This window comes from Acinonyx jubatus, chromosome B2, assembly GCF_027475565.1.
Source record: "Acinonyx jubatus isolate Ajub_Pintada_27869175 chromosome B2, VMU_Ajub_asm_v1.0, whole genome shotgun sequence".
NCBI classification, from domain to species: Eukaryota; Metazoa; Chordata; class Mammalia; order Carnivora; family Felidae; genus Acinonyx; species Acinonyx jubatus.
The window spans coordinates 9,104,578-9,127,873 of NC_069385.1; the positions used below are offsets into that span (position 1 = coordinate 9,104,578).

The following is a 23,296-nucleotide window of genomic DNA, read 5'->3' on the forward strand; positions in this document are numbered from 1 at the left end:
CTGCAGCACAGTGAACGCAAACCATTCATTCTCTCCATTGAAGCATTTCTCTCGAGATAAATCCAAGGCTTTATTTGGGCTATCCCTTTAGGTACCCTTTTGGTATCAACTGCACCCACTTTTGAAGGAGAACATACTCTGTAGAGCGCTAGAGTTCCAAAGGGTGTATGCACCAGGCAAACACATTTGTTTAGAGCCATGCTTCACATGCAGAGATCTTATAATAAGGCCCCAGAGAACAACTGTGGGCTTTACAATGCACTCTGGAAAGTGGTACAAGGTTGTTTTCTTGGTTTGTAAAAAAAGTTTATTTATTTATTTTGAGAGAGACAAAGATAGCTCAAGTGGGGTGGGGCAGAGGGAGAGGGAGACAGAGAATCCCAAGTAGGCTCTCCATGGTCATCGCGGAGCCCGATATGAGGCTTGAACGCAGGAAACCATGAGATCATGACCTGAGCCCAAAGCAAGAGTCTGACACTTAGCCAACTCAGCCACCCAGGCACCCCAAAAATGGTACCAGCTTGTTAAGCCTAGTAACGACTTACTGCAATATTTCCCTCACCTATCTATGCCTTGTAGGGAACATCCCCTGTATGAAATCTACTAAGTGGGCACATGTAGGTACTTCTCCAGATACTGCAGACGTTCCCGACGGGGACCTCGTAAGTCTCCTCTTCACTGGATCCTCCACAGCACCACCCACCTCCTGTCAATCGCGAGGTCTCATCGGTGGAAACACCACAGTCCTCAAAAGGTCACTCTTCTATTTAGGTCCTCCTTGGCCTTCCCTCCCCTCAGGCTTGTTCCATCCCCACTCTAGTCGAAGTGGACTGCTGTCCCTGAAGAGGGCACATTCTTTCATGGCCACCTTTTTCCTCCACATCCTTCTCTCACAGCCTGGCGTGTCTTCTCCCCTCTCCCTGTGGCAAACTTCTGATCTGCCCTCAAAAAACAGCCTGACTTCGTCCATTTGGGCTGCTGTAACAAAACACCACAGACTGGGTGGCTTACAAACAACAGAAATGTATTTCTCAGAGTTCTGGAGGCTGGAGGTCCAAGGTCAGGGCACCGGCGTGGTCATGTTCTGATGAGAGCCCACTTCTGGCACGTTCCTGCTGTGTCCTCATGTGATAGAAGGGGTGACGGAGCTCCCTGGGGCCTCTTTTATAAGGGCACCAGTCCCCTTCATCAGGCTCTGCCCTCACAACCCAAGGATCGCTCACATGTCCCACCTTCTAGTACCATTATCTTTGGGGTTTGAGAGTTTAGCATAGTGAACTGAGGGAGGCCCATTTAGATCATAGCCCCACCCGAATGTCACCTCCTCAGACCATAGCACAGCCCAAATGTCACCTCCTCTGTGAGGTTTTCTCACCTCTCAGAGGTAGACTCAGCCACTTCCTCACATGCATCTGGGGCACTGAGCACTCTGTTCTCACTTCTACCTTCATGGCCTTCAGTGTGTCCATCATCCCCAGTGGCTTGGAAACAGCCAGAGGCAGGGGACACATTCTGCTCATCTCTGTAGAGCCAGTACCCTTACAACCGTGCCTGGTGTATGGCTGGCACTCAATTATTTCAATAAGCCTTAACTATTAATAACAATAAAAATATCAACAAGTATCTATTTACTGGATCCTCTGCCAGGTGATTTCCTAAATAAACCAATCAAGGCAGCGGCTAAAATGCATATAGGACCCAGGGAAGGGTAGGGGGGCATCCGGGAGACTTCCTCCCTGAAGTAAATGTGAGTGACATAACTGAATTGTCGCCTTGGACTGAGACCTGGCAAGAGGAAGTCCATGGGTGGGAGGGGCTCCCAGCTGGTAAACTTTGGTCAGCCAGAGGCCACTGTGGGAGCCTCCTGGGGTGGGGGTGGGGGTGGGCGTGGGGCCCCTCAGGAGGATGGGGCAAGGAGACCCAGCCTTGGTGCTAGGCAGGAGAGGGGACACACAGCTTAGTGAGGATGGTTTGCCTTGTGTCTCTTTACCTCTAACACTGGGAAACCTCTTTGCATGTGGGCTCAGTCCTGGAAAGAGCAGATAAAGAGCTGAAGTAGCCAGAGGCCCCGATGGCCAGGTAAAAACTTCACGGGTTCACATGCAAATCCATCTGAGGAAAACACAGAGCATGGCCATTTGGCCTTCAGATGGTTTGCCCTGCCCTGTTAAAGAGAAGAGGAGGAGAAGAAAATTGAGGGTGAAAAACTGCCAGAGACTTTGGAAAATAAATCATTGCTGTTTAGACTCTGCCCATTTTCATCAACGTTCGCAGTTGCTCTCCAGAGGTCTGGCCTAACTGGGGCAAGCATTGCCTGATACCTTCCGTTTATCTCTTGCTTTAACTCTCAAAGGGAAATATTTGGAAAAGGTGAGGCTTTCTGCCCAAAGAGCCTTAGTGGCTGCCTCCAGCCCTTGGCTTGGAGCAGAGGGTCAGGGCATGAGGTACAGGGGGCCCTGGAGATAGCTGGCATCAGGAAACCTGGGACTAGTGAAACCCCATCCTGAATCTGGGGCACCTGGGGTTAGAACATGTCCTGCTATCCTGTGGCTGAAACAGAATCTGCCATTTGGTGACATTTCAATGACATAACAGGCTTTTGAATAACTTTTTTCCACTAATAAATTAGTCTTGAGAACCCTGAATCATTTCCCCTGTTTATGCCCAGGGTCAGGGACAGTCTTGGTCCTTCCTAGACCCTGGGCGTGAGGCCTTCTGCCTCCTGTTAAAGCGGTCCACTTCTCCAGTCCATTCCAGCATCACTGGCCAACCTGCACCTGGGGACACGAATGGGGAGAAGGGAGTGCCTGCCTCAACCAGGAGCGATCTGTTTGGGATATGTTGGCCCAAGGCTCAGAGGTAAATAGGAAGTCACTTTCACTGTTAATAATAATAATCATAGTAATAATATCGGGGCACCTGGGTGGCTTAGTCGGTTCAGTGTCCGACTTCGGCTCAGGTCATGATCTCATGGTTAGTGAACTCCAGTTCATCGAGTTGTCCGCTGTGAGCACAGAGCCCGCTTCAGATCCTCTGTCCCCTTGTGTCTCTGCCTCTCTCAAAAATAAATAAAACATTAAAAAAATTAATAATAAGGGGCACCCGGGTGGCTCGGTCAGTGAAGCGTCCGACCTCAGCTCAGGTCATGATCTTGTGTTTCATGGGTTCGAGCCCTGTGTCTGGCTCTGTGCTGACAGCTCAGAGCCTGGAGCCTGCTTCAGATTCTGCGTCTCCCTCGCAGGACTGCCCCTCGCCCATTCACACTCTGTCTCTCTCAAAAAATAAATAAGTGTTAAAAAATGTTTAATTTTAAAATAATAATGATATCAACAAGTGTTCTATTTGCTGACTGCTTATGCTGTGCCAGGCCCTGAACTAAGCCTCTTATATACCATCTCATCTAATTACTATCCCCATCTTTCAGACCTGCCTAGTCTCCCGGCTACTGAATGGCAGAGTCCGGTTTCCAACCTCCTAACTGCCCGAACCCTTCAATTTCCCCAAGGGCACCTGGCCAGCTAATCCTGGTCCTTACACAAGGGGCCATTGCCATTCTCCCTGGAGTTCATCGGGTCACCCACCGCCTTACCAGGGAGATCTGGGGTATCTTTCCTCTCCATCCAATCTCACCACCAACACCTGCCTCAAACCTCATGCCCCAGGTCCCCCCGACTCTCCCAGGGTTGATCTCCACCGAACACCCCGCTCGCATGTTGTCTGGCACCCCAGTGCTTGAAGTGTGGTCCACGGGCAGGCAGCCTGGGCTCTGACAAACACAAATGCAGAGTCTCAGACCCTACCCTAAATCCACATTTTAACGAGGCCCCGGGTGACGGCATACACCCAGGCTCTTTGTAGTTTAGGTCTTCCTCACTTATCAGTGGTTTCGTATGGTCCCAGAGCTGTTTGTTGGGTGGCATCTTTGTCATTTTGGAGAAATGACAAGTGGAATGTTGGTTTGACCCAATCACTGACGACTACCCAGATTGCATACTGGGAATAGAACTGGTGAGCTGGGGTTCTTGCTCCCAGAGTGATCACGTCGTAAGCCCCTTGAATGGCAGCCTAACCGTCAGTATTATCCCAAGGCCTCCAGTCCTCTCTCAGACACTATCTCCCCCTGACCTTTGTTTGGGTCCCGGAGGTGCCGAAACAAGCACTTGTTTATGGAGGGGCTTATAGGGGCCTGCCAGAAGGTTCATGAAAGAATTGACACTTTGATTTTTTCAATGCTAAAAGAACATTCTCTCCTAGGGCTCTGACCCCACATCTCAGGTGTCCCAGTTGCCCCAATCCGGGGTACATTCTTGGTGGCAGAGCAGCGCTGAGTCACAGAAGGAGCCACCTCCTGCGGGCTCTGGAATTTCAGAGCCCTGTTTATAAAAGAGTTTATAGGAATCCTGTGGTCTCCGCCCAGCTACTGCCACAGTCCCCTGACTCATTGTTCTTCTCCAGAGCTGTCACTGCCTCTTAAATAGCTCTCGATTTTTAAAATCACCTATTTAACAGTGTGCCAGCCCTTAGAGAACAACTATATATTTACTCTTTCTCGCTTCCTGTGGGAAGGGTGGGGCCCACCGCTGACTGCTCTTCAGCAGTTGCTATGATTCATCCTGGGAGTGAGCCTTGCAGCGGGGCGGGAAGTGATTTGTGTGGTCTTTGGAATGCAGGTAGGGCCTTACCTTCTGAAGTGTTTGCTGATAAAGGAGAGATGTGAGAAGGCAAACCTGTTATATAAGAGCACTTGAGTGTTTGTGTGTAGCTGCCCCCCAGCCCCCACCCCACTGGAGGAGAGGGCAGTCTTTTCTGACAGCCTTTGGCAGGGTCAGAGCACCAGAATGTTCTCTCTGTCATGAGAGTCAATGCCTCTCCTTGGGTGCAGCCCCAGGCCTGCCCTTGTGGGAAATGCATCTCCTCCAGGCACATGTGTTTGGAGTCAGAGTGCCTTGCCTGGCTCCCCACGAAGGGCTTTCAGGGAGCAGGTCTGGAGGGTTAAGCCTCAAGGCAAGCCCTGGGGGAGGCTGGGCTCAGGTGCAGCACAGGCCTAGGCCTAGTGCTCTGGGGCTGAGCCACGCTTGCACTCACTCACATTTGCAAGACCCTTAGGCCTTGGTGTGAGCGAGCCCCTGACCAGCCCGGAACAAGGCCAAGGAGAGTGTACTGCGAGAGGCAGCAGGTGGGTGGAGAGTCCACACCCGGCATGGTGACAATCCGAGTGTCAGGACTTGCTTTTCCCTTCTCTGTTTCAGAGGTGGCTCAGAGCAGGGTCGAGAGAGTGAAGTCTGGGGTTAGGCTGTTGGTTCCAAACTCAGTTCTGCCACATGCTGGATGCAGAGTCCTAAGGCAAGTGACTTAACCTCTCTGTGCCTCAGTTCCTTCCTCTATAAAAAGGACAATAATAGGGGTGCCTGGGTGGCTCTGTCGGTTGACCGGCCGACTTTGGCTCAGGTCATGATCTCACGGTTCATGAGTTCAGGCCCTGCATCAGGCTCTGTGCTGACAGCTCAGAGCCTGGAGACTGCTTCGGATTCTGTGTCTCCCTCTCTCTCTGCCCCTCCCCCACTGGTGCTCTGTCTCTCAAAAATAAATAAAAACATTCAAAAAACTTTTTTTTTTTTTTAAAAAGGACAATAATAGCACCCACCTCACAGGATTGTTGTGAGGATTAAGGGATTAATCCATGTAAAGAGCTTAGAAGAGTGGTTAGCACATAGCAAGCACTTGATGAATATTAACCATTATTCTTTGGGAACAAAAATCAATGTTCCAGAGTGTGGCAGGGATGGGGTAGGGGAAATATTTTAATCTTCTCAACCCAGGAGACAAAGTTCATCCAAAGATTTTTCTTTTTTAAGTGTATTTATTTATTTATTTATTATTTTATTTTTGAAAGAGAGAGACAGAGACAGAGACAGAGCATAAGTGGGGGAGGGTCAGAGAGAGAGAGGGAGAACACAGAATCCAAAGAATCCAAAGCAGGCTCCAAGCTCTGAGCTGTCAGCACAGAGCCTGACACGGGGCTCAAACCCACAGACCATGAGATCGTGACCTGAGCCAAAGTCAGACATCCAACTGACTGAGCCATCCAGGTGCCCCAGTTTATTTATTTATTTTGAGAGAGAGAGAGAGCACGTGTGTGGGAATGGCAGCGAGAGAGAGAGAGAGAGAGAGAGAGAGAGAGAGAGAGAATCCCAAGCAGGCTCTACACTGTCAGCACAGAGCCCAGTGTGAGGCTTAATCTCATGAACCAGGAGATCACGACCTGAGCTGAAACCAAAAGTCTGACACTTAACCCACTGAGCCACCCAGGTGCCCCTCATCCACGATCAAAAAGAAAAGAATGCCCGGGACACGTCACTTCCTATTAGTGGGGAAACACGTTCAGAGTACGTTGTAGTGTGGTAGCAAAGGCCTAACTTTGCTCTAGGAGAATACAATATCTTGGGAAAAGATATTGAACCTGTGGGCTGGTTCTCAGGTCTATGTACTTTCCATTTTTCAAAGTATCTCGATGGTCTCCTAAGATTAAAAGAGTATCAGCATTCTAGCATTCTGAATCTATACCCAAGCATGTCTGGTTGCTAGTTCTATATTAAACATATGACTTTTACATTCAGAGGAAGGACACGTCTCTAAATTAAGGGCATCTAAATTTTTGTCTCTTTTTAGAATACCTATAAGGCCAATCACCACTTCATTTGCAGAACCTGCCTTGAATCTATTTGAAATCCATGTATTAGGAAGATGCAACGCTATATTAATCTTTGTGCTTCCATCCATTCTTCCATTCAATGAGCATTTATGAAGCATCTTGCTACATGCCAAGTTCTATGTCAGATGCTTTAAGGCTGTAAGGATGCAAGAGATCTAGGGCCCTATCTTGGGAAGACTGTAACCAGTACACAACCTACACATGCTATATTCAGAATCAATAAAAGAAGAAGAAATAGAGAAGATACCGTAACATGTTTGCGTCAGGATTAGCTAACTAGTTTGAAATTATAACATCAAATCCAATAACATTTCCAAATGTGAAGATGTTCTCTCGATTGAGAAGCTCAGAGGCGCATTCACTATTCACCTGGGGGAGTTTAGAGGCTTGGAGAGAATGGAATCCCACAAACCACATCCAGACAAACCAGACAAGGGTCCTCAGCTGAGAAAAGGAAAGAATCGTGTCTCCCTGAAGCAAGTGATTTCTCAGGTGGCAATGGGAAGGAAGCAAATCAAAGAATTCAAAAGTAGATTCGCATTCCCTTTCGTAAACACTATCCTATGACAAATTAGTGTAAACTCCACATGTACTTCTTTTCTTTTAATGTTTATTTGTATTTGAGAGAGAGAGAGAGACAGAGACCGAGTGTGAGCGGGGGAGGGCCAGAGAGAGAGAGAGAGACACAGAATCCGAAGCAGGCTCCGGGCTCTGAGCGATCAGCACAGAGCCTGACGTGGGGCTCGGACCCACGAGATGCGAGATCATGACCAGAGCCGAAGTTGGAGGCTTAACCAACGGAGCCACCCAGGCACCGCCACGTGTACTTCTTGTACCAAGAAAATGCACGGCTTTCATGAAACCAAGAAGAGCACCCCGGTTGTTCAGAGAAAAGGAATTGTTGTCACATAAAGCCTGTTGCCTAGCAACAAAACAGCACACCTTTCTTCCAGCCATGGACACACACAGCCTCGCCCTCTTGCCTGCTCATTCCTCCTGACTGACAAATACAGGGCTCTTTGGATAGGATCTAGGGTTGGGAGAACTGAGTTTTAAGGTTCTGGCTTAAAAACACCAATCAGTATGAAGTTTTGAAAATAGCTAAGAATTTAACCAGGTAGTCAGAGCCTCTGAAAAAGCCACAATACAATAAAACAAGAGGACCATTGGGCTGAGTTCCTTTTCTGTTTTGTCTTGTTTTGTTTTGTTTTCCACACTGACAGTTTCCCAGGAGAGTCACTCTTCTCCCCCTTAGCCACAGGCACCAAAGTCCTTCTCTGACTTTCATGCTTAGAGTGAAAATGGAGTCTTGCAACCCAGCACTTGTCTTCAGACCTTAAGTCCATTGGTGAAAACCCATGCCCATCAATGCCAGCTTTATTTCATTGCCAAATGCTAAGTCACAATGGGCAACGTACCTCCTTTCATATGTGCTGTATAACAGAACCATTGGACAGAATGTTTGCAAGCAAGTTGCTAACCAACATTCTATAGAACAGAGTGTATTCAGTGATGACTCACAGATAAATTTCTTCACCCTCACGGACCTCAAACTGGGTGTGCCATTTGCTGTAGATTGACTCAACGCTTAACCCTTCCAGGTATGGAGAAATCCCACTTGCCTTCTTTCCCCCACGATACCTCAAGTGCCTCTGAGTGGTGGCAGACACTGCTGGGGAGGGACAATAGCTGTTCACAAGGGCTATCTCATCACAGAGCATGATTACTTGTTTCTCAATACATGTTGCAGCCAGCAGCGGGGCATTGATTGTGGGAAGATGCAAATTCCAGCAGTTCAGCAATTAGATGCAAAAAACAGGAGTAAAGCATCTCTAGCAATGTAAGCAGTTTTACATTCAAGAAAAGCTCAATATTCTCCAACATGTTACCCCATCCCACTTATTATCTGTTCTGAAAGACATTTAACATGTCTTTTTCCCATCAGCATCGAGGTCTTCAACTTTTTTTTAAAGTTTATCTATTTGTTTGAGAGAGACCGACATGGTGTGAGTGGGGGATGGGCAGAGAGCGAGAGGGAGCAAGTAGGCTCCTTGCTGTCAGCACAGCACCTGATGCGGGGCTCGAACCCACAAACCATGAGATCATGGACCGTGAGATCATGACCTGAGCCAAAACCAAGAGTCTGACACTCAGACCACTGAACCATCCAGGCACCCCAACAGACATTTATTAAATGAGCCACCCAGGCACCCCAGGTCTTCAACATCTGATGCCAACTGATGACCTGAGTAGGAGGGAGAGAGGTCTGTATATCTCACTCAGGTTATGCTCCTTCTTTTTGTAAATGTTCTCTTGTGTGAAAAAAAAAACCAGGGACACCACTGTGGCATTAATACGAATACATGCAGCTTTAGTCATGAAAGACATATTCCCCCAATTTCTTTGTGATTTTATGACTTGTCATTTTCTTCCAATCTTCTTTCCTCTGCTTAAGATCAGTAATAATAGGAGTCTAATGACTTGTGATAATAGCAAAGGCAAAATATTTAATCCCAGCTCTGAAATGTTGGTATAGTCTTCAGACTGTTCATGGAGGGCTGATGATTTCTGCAAGAACTAAGAATGATCTAGAGTCACAAGCTGACCCAAAAGGCTAGGGGAGTACTTTCTTCTCTTTTTTTAAGATGTTAGTTTTTAGAGCAGTTTTAGGCTCACAAAAAAATTGAGGTGAATGCACAGAGAATTCCTATATACCCTTTGCCCACACATACGCACAGCCTCCCCTGTTGTCAGCAACCCCCACCAGAATGGGACATTTGTTGCAGCGGATGAACCTACATGGACACACTGTCATCATCCAAAGTCCATAGTTTACATCAGGGTTCACTCTTGGTGTTGTACATTTTATGGGTTCGGATAAATGTATAATGACATGTATCCACCATTATAGTAGCATACAGAGCAGTCTCACTGCTCTAAAAGTCCTCCGTGCTCTACTTATTCATCCCTCCCTCCCTCCAACCCCGGGCAACCACTAATCCTTTTACTGCCTCTATAGTTTTGCCTTTTCCAAAATGTCATATAGTTGGAATCATATAGTATGTAGCCTTTTCAGATTATCTTATTTCACTTAGTAATATGCTTTAACATTTTCTCTACATCCTTTCATGGTTTGATGGCTGATTTGTTTTCAGTGCTGTATAATATTCTATTGCCTCGTTGTACTAACCTTTATTCACCTACTGAAGGGCATCTTGGTTGCTTCCACATTGTGCTTTTTTGAATAAAGCTGCTATAAATGTTCATGTAATGGGCTTTGTGTAGACATAAATTTACAGCTCATTGGGGTAAATATTAAGGAATATGATTGCTGAACCATATGGTAAAAGTATGTTTAGTTTTCTAAGAAACTGCCTAGCTGTCTTCCAAAGTGGTTGTACCATTTTGCATACCCACCAGCAATGACTGAGAGTTCCTGTCGCTCCATAGCCTCACCAGCATTTGGTGTTGTCAATGTTTTAGATTTTGGCCATTCTAACAGGAGTGTGGTGGTCCTCATTTTTATTTTAATCTGCTGCGTGTTCCTGATGACTGTAAAGGTTTTGGCCGATGTTTCAGTCAGGTTGTTTATCTTCTTATTAATGAGGGAAAGTAGTTGTAAGGGGTAATTCACTCTCTTCATCAGCTAAACACCCAGATGTCTCAGCTGTGCCTGTAAACTCTATGGTGCAGTGAAGCTCTACCTCCTTCCAGAATGGTCCTCAGGTTGGCACAAAGTGCTCAGAGGCTAAGGGCACAGTCTTGGAGACCCCAGACTCTGTACCCTTCCTACTGGATAACCTCAGGCAAGTTACTTGATCTCTTTTATGCTCAGGTTTCTTCTGCTTACAAATTAAGATCATAATAGTCCTCATGTCTAGGGGTTTGTACAGATTAAATAAGACAACATTGACAGCACTCCAGCATAGTGCCTGACACACGAGGTAAACACTCAGGAAACATTACTTGTTATTAATAAGAAGTGAATCATGGGAAGGAGTTATCAAGTGAAACTGGGTTTTGAGAATCACCGTTGGCCGGTTTGGTTTGTGTGTCGGTTGCTAGAAACACCATAAGAAAATCCACAGACGAGGTGCCTTCAATAACAGAAATTTATTTTCTCACCATCCTGGAGGATAGAAGCCCCAAATCAAAGTGTCAACAGCGCTGGCTTCTCCTGAGGCCTCTCTCGCCAGCTTGCAGATGGCCTCTTTCTCCCCATGTCTTCCTTGGTCTTCCTTCCGTGTGTGTCTGTGTCCAAATTTCCTCTTCTTGTAAGGACACCGGTCATACTGGATTAGGTCCACACTAATGACTTCATTTTAACTTATTTACCTCTTTAAAGACCCTGTCTCCAAATACAATCACATTCAGATGTCCTGAGGGTTAGGGCTTTAGTATATGAATTTGAGGTGGAGGGGCACAATTCAACAGATAACAGTTTGGAAAATCTATCTGCTTTGGTCGGGCTTTTTCAAGAAAATGGCATAAGCTTTGAAGAGACCAGGAAAAGGCAATCTCCCTGCTCTGCTCTACCCAGTCTGAAGTCTGCTTTCTGGAGCCTGGCACATGAAGGAGTCAGCACTATTAAATGGAACAAGCAAAAGGTGCCTTGATAAATGGAGTCCTCTAGAACACAGGCCAGCTACCAAATCCCACAGCCCCATGTGTTATCAGTTGAGTTGCATTACCCCAAATGTGACCTTATTTGGAGGTAGGGTCCTTATAAAGGTAACCAAATTTAAAATGAGGTGTTTAGGGTGGGCTCTAATCCAATATAACTGTGTTGTAAAGGGGGAAATTTGGACCCAGAGACACACGCAAAGGAAGATGGTGTAAAGACACATTTACAAGCCATGAGGGAGGCCTAGAACAGGTCCTTCCTTCAGCCCTTAGAAGGAACCAATTGCACTGATACCTTAAGCTAAGACTTCTAGCCTCCAGAATTGTGGGAAAATAAATGTCTGTTGGGGCGCCTGGGTGGTTCAGTGGCTGAGTGTCGGACTCTTGATTTCAGTTCGGGTCAAGCCCCCAGGGTCGTGGGATCAAGCCCCACATCAAGCTCTGTGCTGAGTGTGGAGCCTGCTTAAGATTCTCTCTCTCCCTTTCTCTCTCCCCTCCCCGCCCCCTGCCCTCCTCCACTCCCACTCTCTCTCAAAACAAATAACATTAAAAAATAAATAAATAAATGTCTGTCACTTAAGCAGGTAGTTTGTCACAGTAGCCCTAGCAAGCTATTGTGCCATGCTTCCTTTCTGTACCTGACAGCTATATAATCTGTTGATGGTATTTAGGCCTTAAGATACAATGATGAATAATTTACATATCCTGTCCTTAAGAAGCTCAAAGGCTTTGGAGGGGTAACAATTACATTAAAATATCATTTGGGTTGGGGTGCCTGGCTGGCTCAGTCCATAGAGGACGTGACTCTTGATCACAGGGTCATGAGTTCAAGCTCCACATTGGGTGTGGAGCCTACTTTAAAAATCAGACAATCAGGGGTACTTGACTGGCTCAGTTGGTAGAGCCTGTGACTGACTCTTGATCTCAGCATTGTGAGGGATTATGAGTATGAGCCCCATGTTGGGGGTAGAGTTTACTTTAAAAAAAAAAACTTAAAAACACCATCTAGGTTCAGTGTGGCTGGTGTTCCATTTCCTTGTTGGTCAGGAAATAGGTTTTCAGGTTTATTTTAATTTGGTGTCAGAACCCTGACTCTGGCTAAGGAGGAGTCATTCTCTGTGGGGTGAGGGGCAATGTTAGACCTCCTTTAGCATCCTGCCAACTGCCCTTCTCACCTAACTCCCCATCCAGTCTAGCCACCCTCCAATCCTTCCGGCACACAGGATCAGAGTCTTTGGGAAGACAAATCAGGTCTTACCACAGCTCGAACCACCTCACTCCTCTCTGGCTTAAAGCATTTCAGTGATTTCCCGTTTTCCAAACATGAGCATACTCCCCTAAAATGTCGTATACGCTGGCATGGCCTCCTGGGTCAGCTATGCTGACCTTACTCCCCCACAAGAACCTGGGTTTGCTGCTCCTTCTGCCTGAACCCCCCTTCCCTCCTCTCTTGACCTGGTCAATCTACCTCCCTCCAGATCTTGTTCATTCATCCATCATCGCTCCTAGAGAACTTTCCTTAAATACCCAACTTAGGGCAAATCTCACATGGTCCTCTCCAGCACCGGGTACATCTACCTCCTTATCATAGTTGAGATTTTTTAATTTATTGGTGAAGTTTTAAGCGCTATGAAAGCATGTCTATATCCATTCACTATAATATCTTCGGCGCTTGGGTACATGATTGGGGCTCAAGAAATATTGTCTGAATGAATCAATGAATAAGTGAGTGAGTGGGTCAGTACTGACCCCTAGAATTTCCAATTTGGGAAGCAAGCTATCGTATTTGAAAAATAGTAAAGTATTAGTGAGTATGAACACAGTACAGATTTGAGCATCATTGTAGAAACAAACTTTTTGCAAAGTTGGTTAGTATTAAAAAGCTCCTTATCTCTGGAAATCAGCTTCCTCCTATGGCTTTGAGTACATTTTCTGAATATTTACTTAATTGTCTATTTGCTAAAAAAAACTCTCAAACATGTTTAGAGAGATTTTAAGTAATTCTACTCCCCTCATTTTTAAACAGACACCAGTCGCCAAGTTAATCGATTTCATTGCCAGACTGAGAATTCTCCAAGCCTTCTGAATTTAATTTAAACTGATTGCATACTGAATGAGTTTGAAGGACTGTAAGGCAAAAGTGCATCTGCTCCAGAACTGATCTACCAAATGTTCATTGGTTTGTGCTGGTGCGAAGAGCATTCTGAGTCCAGCGGCCCAGCCCCGGAGGACGTGGTGATCTACTGTAGGCACACGGGTATAAACAAGAGTCGCCGTGCAGCAACGTAAGTGCTACCCAAGGAGGGTTCAAGATGCTATCAACCTCTCACAGCAAATGGAAAATGTAAGACTTAACACAATCACCCCAAGCCTCTACATTTTAATGAGAATCACGATTGGAGAAGGAAACACCCTGAAAAAAACCAAGATTGAATTACAGTCTACCTAACAGCAGAACAAATAGTTGGGCATTCGTCTTTCCTCACCTTTAGAAAACGTGAGCTAACTGCTTCCTTTGTCAGCTTGTCTGAGAATGCCCCTTCCGCTCTTGTCATTTCTTTGTATTTCCCTCCCTTCCTCCCTTGGCCAGGGCCTTTCTCCCGGGGTGTAATTATGTTTTTACTTTGTAGTTGGTCTTTGGCCACTGAGTTCCCTCAGGAGAGGAACTCATATTCCCTAAATCACCTGACTTTTCAGTATATCCTCCTTGATTCCTGGCTTTCTTAAAAATACAAATAAACCAATTCCCTATTAAAATACTTAAGAACTTGGAGTGGACAGGGAATTCAGAATCCTAAAATACAGGTTCAACCTTCAACCTTTCAGCTATTTTGGAGTATTTATAATGCAGCTCTCTAAACGACATGGAAATTGGGATGGAAATCAAAACTGTTAGCCCGTTCAAGGCAGACTTTCTAACTGTGAGATCATGACCTGAGCCGAAGTCAGACACTTAACCGACTGAGCCACCCAGGCGCCCCTATAAGCATAATTTATTACTACCTACTTCTCTTCTGACCCCATTGGACAAAATGGCTCAGGTTAGTCAAAATGTTTTCCTCTGATATATTTTTAAACTGTCAGGGGTCCAATTAAGTTCTTGGTATATTAGCAAGTAAAGCTATTTTATGGTATCTGCTTTCTTTCTTTCTTTTTAAAGTTTATTTATTTATTTTTGAGGGGCAGGGAGGGGCAGAAAGAGAGGGGGAGAGAGAGTCCTAAACAAGCTCCTTGCTGTCAGTGCAGAGCCTGACTCTGGGCTCAATCCCATGAACTGTGAGATCATGACCTGAGCCAAAGTCAGATGTTCAACCGACTGCGCCACCCAGGCACCCCTCCCTTCCTTCCTTCCTTCCTTCCTTGCTTCCTTCCTTCCTTCTTTCTTATTTTTGTTTTTTACTAGGCTTCACACCCAGCATGGAGTCCAACTTGGGGCTTGAGCTCATGACCATGAGCTCAAGACCTGAGCTGAGATCAAAAGTCAGATGCTTAACCAACTAAGCCACCCAGGTGGCTCATTCATTCACCCACTGCATTCAGAATTTATAGAAAGTAGAGTTTCTTGTTATGTAATTAGCTAACAAGAGATGTCCCTTCCTGAGAGGAGAGGTGGCTATGCAGGTGGCCTGCTAGTGGACAGTAGTCTCTTTTGCTCTCTAGGTCACTGTTTGTTTGGACCCCAGCAATTGACTCCAGAGCTAATCATATAGGGAGAATGATATGAGAAGCCAGAGTCACTCACTCATGCATTCGTTCATTCAACTGATATTTATAGTTGGTGCCAGGCAGTGTCCTTGACCTTGGGGAAACAGCAGAGCACACCGCAGGCCAAGTGCCTGCCTTCATGGAGTTTACATTCTAGCAAGTGAAACAGACCATAAATATATAAACAAGTAATGATGTACTTTTATGTCCAGTAACATTAAGTGGGATGGAGAAATTAAGGCAGATGAAGGGGTCAGAGCTGATGACAGGTGATATGAGGGACCTATTACTGACATATCCCAGTCTGGAATTAAAAAGAGGCCTGCAGAAATGCTCTGTATGTCTTGATGTTTCAGGGGCTGTATGATACTCCAAATTCACATCCAGGTTACGGTCAGTCACAAGGATCTACAATTAGCTGAATTGTAAAGGTATACCACTCTGAGTGTCGCTTGTGAGTGACAGAAAACCCAACTCAAACAGGTGTGGGAAAGAAAAGAGAATCTCTTAGTTTGCTTAACTGAAAACTTCAGGGGGGTTGGCCAAGCTGGACCCAGGAGTTCAAATAATGTCATTTGGACCCCAACCTCTCTTCTCTTGGGTATGCTTTCTTCCATTTTTACTTCATTTTCAGCAGGATCGAGCAGATATCTGAATAGCTAAAGTCCATCTCTGTCTCCCAAGAGTTAAATCGACAAACAAAAAATGGAATTGAGTCCCACTGAAAGAATTGAAGATCTCTGCTGAAACCAGTCACTGTGGACAGGGGGATTCCACCTCCTCACTGGCCATTCTGAGACACAGGTCCAAACTCAGAGCTAGGGTTCAAGGCAGCTCAGCAAACCACATGGGCCAATGATGGAACAAGGCAAGCACTGGTTCTGTTACTGGAAGAACGGGGAAAGGATGTTGGGGAACTGAAATCAAGAAATGTCCATGATCACATACAGAAACTCTACTCTTTTACATCCTCTCCAACACCAATTTCGTTACTGATGTCACAAATACCATCTTTTTATATTTTGTATCCATTAACATGGGGATATAGTTTGTATTTTGGGCTTTTATCCTTTGAATCCTACACCAAAATTAAAAGTGATTTATGCACCACCATTCCAATATTACGGGATTATGTATTAGTCTATGTGTTTACCTTTATCAGAGAACTTTATATTTTCATGTGCTTTGTGTTGCCATACAAGTCATTTTCTTAAGAGGAAAGTGTGTATACACATACACACACACACACACACAAACATATTTCTCATTTTGGCAAAGTCCTTGTCCTTCAGTTACCTCGGGGTTTATTATTGTTCTGTCTTATGGATTTTTTAAAAATAATTTATGATCTTTTCCTTTAAGCTTGAATAATTTTCAAGGTGCTTTCAGTCTCTTGTTGCTTTTCCAGAACCTTAGATCACCCAAACCTAGTCTCTGAACTTAGCAGAGGTAAATAATCTCCTTGCCTTAGAAGAACTTAACCGCAAAGAGTCTCAAATAAATTGTTTTCTCCTCAGTGTATTTCTCTCATTGATTGCACAGCTCAGAACCCCACCAAAATGTAACATCGTCTGAGATCCATGCATGGTGAGCATTTAGCGGGACCATGCCCAGTGTGGTCCTCTGCAGTGACATGTCCTGTTGCGGAAAGCAGAGGTCCCAGAACCCTAGAGATTTTCTGCAGAGAAACTTTACAACATCACTTCCTGGAAAAGATCCCTGGCTGGGATCTTTTAACGCACCTTGTGGAACTCAAGTGGGAAATCCAACTTTCTGAAAGTCTAAAGCAGTTGTGTTATTCAAACAATTAGGGATTTAAACAATTTGAGCTATTTTTAGTTTGTGCAGACCACAAAGTTGTAAATAACAAACGTAAAGGCTTCATGCTGGGCATATAATACGGTTTTCTAAAAGAAGTTGCCGTGTTCGTTACCACTGTGGGGTTAGAGGTATGGGAACCTGCCAACAGTGGTATGTTTCCTGGATGCCATACAAGCTACACCTGAAGTTTTAGGTACTTTTTACAGCAAGTTAAGTGCTCTCCAATAGTCTCTGCATTGAAGTCTGTTCATATGGTTTGTTGGTGAAATTATTGGGCAGCTTTTGCTGATAATTATGAGGCTTCTGAACTTAGAATCCACTTTGACAACATTCTGCTGAGACTGCATAGGTCCCTAGACACACCAATTGCATGCCCTGTATTGCAGAGTTTCCTTACCTGGGTAAATGCAAATGTGATCAATAAATACAGAACCGGAATGGAAACTGAATGTGGTAATCAACATACCAACTGGGATCCAGGCCGTACTTTTTAGAGCTTGCTTTTCTACCTGTGGATCACCTGCTTACCACAGTTTTCTCCCTTCTCTTTATCTGACCCTGATCTCTCTCGCATTAGAAAAAAAAAGACACCAGGCATTCTTCTTATTGCCCCAAAGAATGTGAGCTCTTTATTCTTTGACCTCACCACACGTTGTAACTTTCGCGGAAGTTCCTTAGATCTGCGCAGTGTTCCAGTTATCTATGCACATCGTATCCTTGCCCTCACTGGCTAGACTGAAGGATGTAAATTTAATCATGAAACTTCCCACGTTTGCAGTGTGTGTCGGTGTTGTTCAGCGCATATGTTGTCTGGTGCAATGATGTCCGACTCTTTTTTTTTTTTTTTTTTAATTTTTTAATATTTTATTTCTGAGAGAGAGAGCTCGCACAAGTGGGGGAGGGGCAGAGAGAGAGGAAGACAGATCAGAAGCAGGCTCCATGCTGACAGCAGTGAGCCCAATGTGGGGTTTTTGCTCAGGAACTGTGAGATTATGACCTGAGTGGAAGTCGGATGCTTAACCAACTGAACCACCTAGGCACCACCTTTTTTTTTTTTTTTAAGCTTCTTTATTTATTTTTGAGAGGTGGGGAGGGGCAGAGAGAGGGAGAGAAAGAATCCCAAGCAGGCTCAGCAGTGTCAGCACAGAGCCCAACGCAGGGCTCCATGTCATGAACCCTGAGATCAAGAGTCGGACCCTCAACCAACTGAGCTACCCACGCACCCCTAATGATGTCTGACTCTTAAATGTGTGGTTCCTGGGTGAAACTCCATCATTATCTTCTTTCCTGAAAATGTGCTTCCCACTTTGGTACATCGCCTTGAAGCAATTTTTCAAGAAATTTCAAGGAGTTGGTGATTAGTCTACAGTGGAAATATTTGTCTAGTATGGAGTCTAGGGAGGCCAGACGCCAGGTCAGCATTTTTCCTGAGGAAAAGGAACCCCCGTGAAACAGAAGCATACAATCTTGGGTGTTCATGAAATAGAGAAAGAATGAGGGATGCCAAGTTTCATCCTATGGCAGATGGATGTTGAGCCTCAGACATATTTTCTTCTTTCTAAGAGTAATTAATGGATTTTTCACTTCTGGTTGTGAAAATGAAAATAAAAACAAAGCAAAGCTGTGATGGTCCTCTGCAAATTTGGATATGCTCTGGAAATGTCCTTTCAAGGGTTGGCAACCTTAGGACATAAACAGCTGGCATTTGAATCATGTTCTTATTTGATAGGGCAGATTTTACCAGCCCCACCTGATACAAGAGAAGACTGCAATTGTGGAGGTCACCCCAGCTACTCCAACGTAGAGTTTTCTTTCAGCCCCAAGTCTCTGGTTCCATCTCCTGTGCTGTGCCCACTACCCACACTCATCCTGTAGAAGAATCTGATTCTTCACAGAAATCATGGAGGGCCCCAGAGCAGGAGGTCAAGCTCTGGTTGCTAGCTTTTCATTCCAGCCTGAATGTCTCTTTCAGGACGATGCTGGGCCCCTCTGGTCCCTGTCTTCCAGGCCCCCATTCCCCAGAACATGTGCGCGCACGTGCGCGCGCGCGCACACACACACACACACACACACACACCCACCAGCTAGAGAACAAAAAACAGGGCATAGGGTCCCTGCCTGCTCCACCTTCACATTCTCACAGAACCAGCCAGGATTCCCCGCTGTGAGGACGGGAGCCAGAATCTCCTGCCATCCAAGCAGGGACAGGCAGTGGCCACCATGTCACCTCAGCAATTCCCACGATGCCAGGGGACGGGCTAGAGTCTCCAGGTCTTGCTGGCCACTGCCTCTCCCTCCCTCTGGAGAAGCTCATCGGTTCAGGTATTCTGCAGGCCTGCCAATTTAGTAAATATGTATTAGAGACAGTGACTCACATTTATTTATTGAGTCTCTACCCTGTGCAACACACAGCACTACTACCTACTAATTAAAATTTCCCGGGCACTCACTGAGCACATGAACTGACATTAACATCACAATAGCTCTAGGTGTTGTGGTTATTTTACAGATGAGAAAAGACAAATGGCTTAAGGATCTTGCTCAGGTTTTACAAGAGGGTGAGTGACAAACCCAGGTCTGTTTCTCTCCAGAACTACCCGGCTGTAGGCAAGGAGCTGAGGATATAGAAGATGGCGGCCTAGATACCATTGTCATACCGGGTGTGATGGGTTGAATTGCATCCTCCAAAAAGACATGTTGAAGTCCTGCTCCCCCATACCTCAGAATATGAGCTTATTTGGAAGTGGGGTAATTATGGATTAATTAGTTACAGTAAGATGAGGTCAGATGGAAGCAGGGTGAACCCTTAATCCAATATGACTGGGTTCTTCTAGGAAGAAAAGAGACACGGAGAGAAGGGGGCCATGTGATGACTAGGCAGAGACTGGATAATGTGGCCACAAGCCAAGGAATGCCCAGGGCTACTGAAAGCCAGAAGAACTGGGAAATCACTGGGAGGTGGTTTCTGAGGGAGCACGGCCCTGCTGACATCCTGATTTCAGCCTTCTGGCCTCCAGAACCGTGTGACAATAAATTTCTGTTGTTTTAAGCCACGAAGCATGTGATGCTCTGTTATGGCAGCCCCAGGAAGCTAATAAACCAGGTTAAAGGAAGAGTGTTTTAATAGAGGTATGTAGCAAGTAATATAAGACCAAGTCTGTTGGGGCACCTGGGTGGCTCAGTCGGTTAAACGTCCAACTCTCGATTTTGGCTCAGGTCACGATCTCATGGTTCATGGGATTGAGCCCAGCGTCAGGCTCTGAGCTGACAGCACAGAGCCTGCTTGGGATTCTCTCTCTCCCTCTCTCTCTGCCCCTCCCCTGCTTGTGCACTCTCTCTCTCTCTCTCAAAATAAACATTAAAAAAAAAAAAAGACTTAGTCTGTTATGTAAGAAAACAGAGTGGGAAGGCCTGAAAAGAGGAAAAAAAGCGTGCTCGTTTGCACTTAGTCTTTTTTTTTTTAATGATTTAAATATTTTTCTAATATTTATTTTTGAGAGAGAGTGAGCACAGGGGAGGTACAGAGAGAGAGAGAGAGAGAGAGAGAGGGAGACATAGAATCGAAAAGCAGGCTGTGTGCTGACAGCGGAGAGCCTGATGTGGGGCTCGTGCTCACAAACTGTGAGATCATGACCTGAGCTGAAGTTGGATGCTTAACCGACTGAGCCACCCCAGCACCCCTGTACTTGCTCCTGAAGGGTAAGTGGGCTTCAGGAAGTGAATAGATGGGGCGGAGCGCTGAGCACCACAGCCAGGCCACGGAAAGGCACAAGCCCAGGCACAGAGGAGGCGGCCTCTGACCCGCCTGGAAGGGGAGAAGGCCTGTGTCAGTGCAGTAAGGGGGTGGGGAGTGGTTGTCAGGCTGTTGTCCCCAGCCTTGTCCGGCACCCCTTCCTCAATGAGGGGTCCAAGTTGTCTCCTCTGGGCCCAGGACCCATCTTGCCCTGAAGCAGCTTTACTCTGCAGGACACGACACCGAGCTAGCCAAGGTCTGCCCCCTTTCCTGCTTGTTTTTATGACACCTTCAGGTTCCCCAGTCTCCTTGTGCTGCTCAGTCTAGTAACCAGGTTACTCCATTCATTTGCAGGTCCCCTCCCTGGGAGTCGAGTCCTTCCTCTGTTGCCTGGGCCCTGGACCTTCCCGGAGCCTGGTGACTCCTTCCAGGACCTTCTACCCATGATCACGCCCACTGAGCTGCCTGGCTGTGCCCTCTGCCCAGCTGGGCCAGCCTGTCTGGCCCCACAGATGGCCTGGTTCCAAGTCCCAGCTCCTCGCAGCCACTCCAGCAGGCCCTGCCTTGAGCTAGAGCCCTGAAGGTTTGCGAGCAGAAGTGTGACATGATCCAAACCATAGCTCCAGCTGCCGTGTCAATGTTGCGCTGAAAAATAGATCATGTGGAAGCTGTATCTGGCAGGAACAGGGTGCTTAATGAGTATTTGTTGGCTCGCCTAACAGATTAAAAGGCAACAACATGAAGATTGTTGTGATTGTCCAGGGCAGAGGTACTGAGCACCTCAACGTGGCCTTGTTTCATTTCATTTTATTTTATTTTTGTAAAAGTTTATTTATTTACTTTTGAAAGAGAGAGAAAGAGAGGGAGGGAGAGAGTGGGGTAGAGAGAGAGAGAGAGAGAGAGAGAGAGAGAGAGAGAGAGAGAATCCCAAGCAGGCTCCACGCTGCCAGTACAGAGCCTGACTCGGGGCTCAAACCCACGAACTGTGAGATTGTGACCTGAGCTGAAATCAAGAGATGCTTAACCAACTGAGTCCCTCAGGCACCCTGGCTTTGTCCCATTTTAGATACAGATGACAGCAGGACAAGGGACTAGGGGCCTTGGGCTCTATGATGTAGAGGGGAGAGTGAAGGCTTTGCTGTTCAATCGTCTGGCTCCAGTCCTGGCTCTGCTGCCTTGGGGAAGTGACTTCACACCTGGGCCTCAGTTTCCTCTCATGGCACATGTCATGTGAACACCCACCTGTCAGAAGAACTGGAAGAGCGAGTGTGGAGCATGCGACTGTTGACGTATGTGGTGGTCTGCCATGGGAAACGGGTCAAGGGGTGGTAGACCCTCACCCCAGCCTCTAATTGCTTGGAGGAAGAATCAAAAGAATAAGGCATCGCCGAGGTTCTTAAGGGTCTGGGGCACCTGGAGAAGGGGGTTACCTGGCAGGCACGCAGACTCAGAAAATAAAACTAAGGTGGTTGAGAAAACATAGACCAATTACACACATGACTGGATCTGGGTGCAACAAGAGAATAAGAAGTAGAAGCCCAGGGGTGCCTGGGTGGCTCAGCCGGTTAGGCGTCTGACTTTGGCTCAGGTCATGATCTCGCGGTTTGTGGGTTCGAGCCCCGCGTCAGTCTCTGTGCTGACAGCTCAGAGCCTGGAGCCTGCTTTGGATTCTGTGTCTCCCTCTCTCTCTCTGCCCCTCCCCTGCTCATGCTCTGTCTCTCTCTCTCTCTGTGTCTCAAAGTTAAATAAGCATTAAAAAAAAAAAAAAAAAAGTAGAAGCCCATAGCCAGCCGGACTGCCCTGATGCACACCGTGGTGCCAAGTCCCAGAGTGTTCGGTCCACACAGACCCTTGGGGCTGGCAGACGGCTGGTGTGGACTGAGTGGCTCTAGCTGGGGGAGAGAAGGGCTGGATGCCAGGCTGAGAAAACAGCTGTGGGAGTCAGGCCAGAAAAGAAGAGGTGGATATGAGTGGAATTGTCCAGATCCGTCCAGAGGGTGTGGATGGGCAGAAGATAAGGAGCTGAGAATGAGACAGGCATTTACACCCAGTCTGACTGCCAAGTGGGCGCTGAGCCCCTCCAGGGGCGATGTGGCCCGCAGCCTGCCTGGCACAGCCGTGGAGTGGAAGCCGTGGACTCCCAGAGCACCTGGCTGTGGACAGGGCCAGGCTGCTCTGCCAGTTATCCTCTCAACTGGCAAGCCGGGCACAGTCCTGGCCACATGCCCAGGTCCCTTCTCAGCAAAGGGGCCCCGACACAGTGTGCTGCATTCACTTTTTCAGAGGTTTGTGCTCCAAAGCTTCGTAACAATTATAATTGAGTAGAAATGAAATACCACTCTGAGTTCTACAACCAAAATTTTAAATTTGTAAACAGAGAGAGAGAGAGAGAGAGAGAGAGAGAGCAAGTAGGGGAGGGGCAGAGAGAGAGGGAGACACAGAATCTGAAGCAGGCTCCGGGCGCTGAGCTGTCAGCACAGAGCCCGACACGGGCCTCGAACTCATGACCTGCGAGATCCCGAGCTGAGCCTAAGTCGGACGCTCAGCTGACTGAGCCACCCAGGTGCCCCACTGAAGTCTTTAATGAAGAAAGGTTTCGTTGTCTCAGGAGGCATTGGGAGAGTCCAAGCAGGAAGTTTCTGGCAGTCTGATGGCACTGGAGGGATGGCCATTGCTTTCTGCTTGTCTGGAGCAGCCTGGGG

General features: G+C 46.7%; 2 long non-coding RNA genes across 4 annotated transcripts; both read left to right on the plus strand.

The window, feature by feature from the left end:
* Positions 1-7,387: 7,387 nt before the first annotated feature.
* LOC106982676 (uncharacterized) lies at positions 7,388-21,337 on the plus strand. Its single transcript, XR_008298231.1, has 3 exons — positions 7,388-8,313; positions 18,591-18,661; positions 20,949-21,337. It is a non-coding gene; the product is annotated as an uncharacterized LOC106982676 (long non-coding RNA).
* Positions 13,340-16,175, plus strand: LOC113598455 (uncharacterized). 3 transcript variants are annotated; one of them, XR_008298228.1, is made up of 3 exons: positions 13,340-14,376; positions 15,397-15,523; positions 15,675-16,175. It is a non-coding gene; the product is annotated as an uncharacterized LOC113598455 (long non-coding RNA). The 3 variants fall into 3 exon arrangements; XR_003419084.2 differs by having other exon boundaries at positions 13,341-13,620; XR_003419083.2 differs by having other exon boundaries at positions 13,341-13,620; positions 15,678-16,174.
* Positions 21,338-23,296: the final 1,959 nt, after the last annotated feature.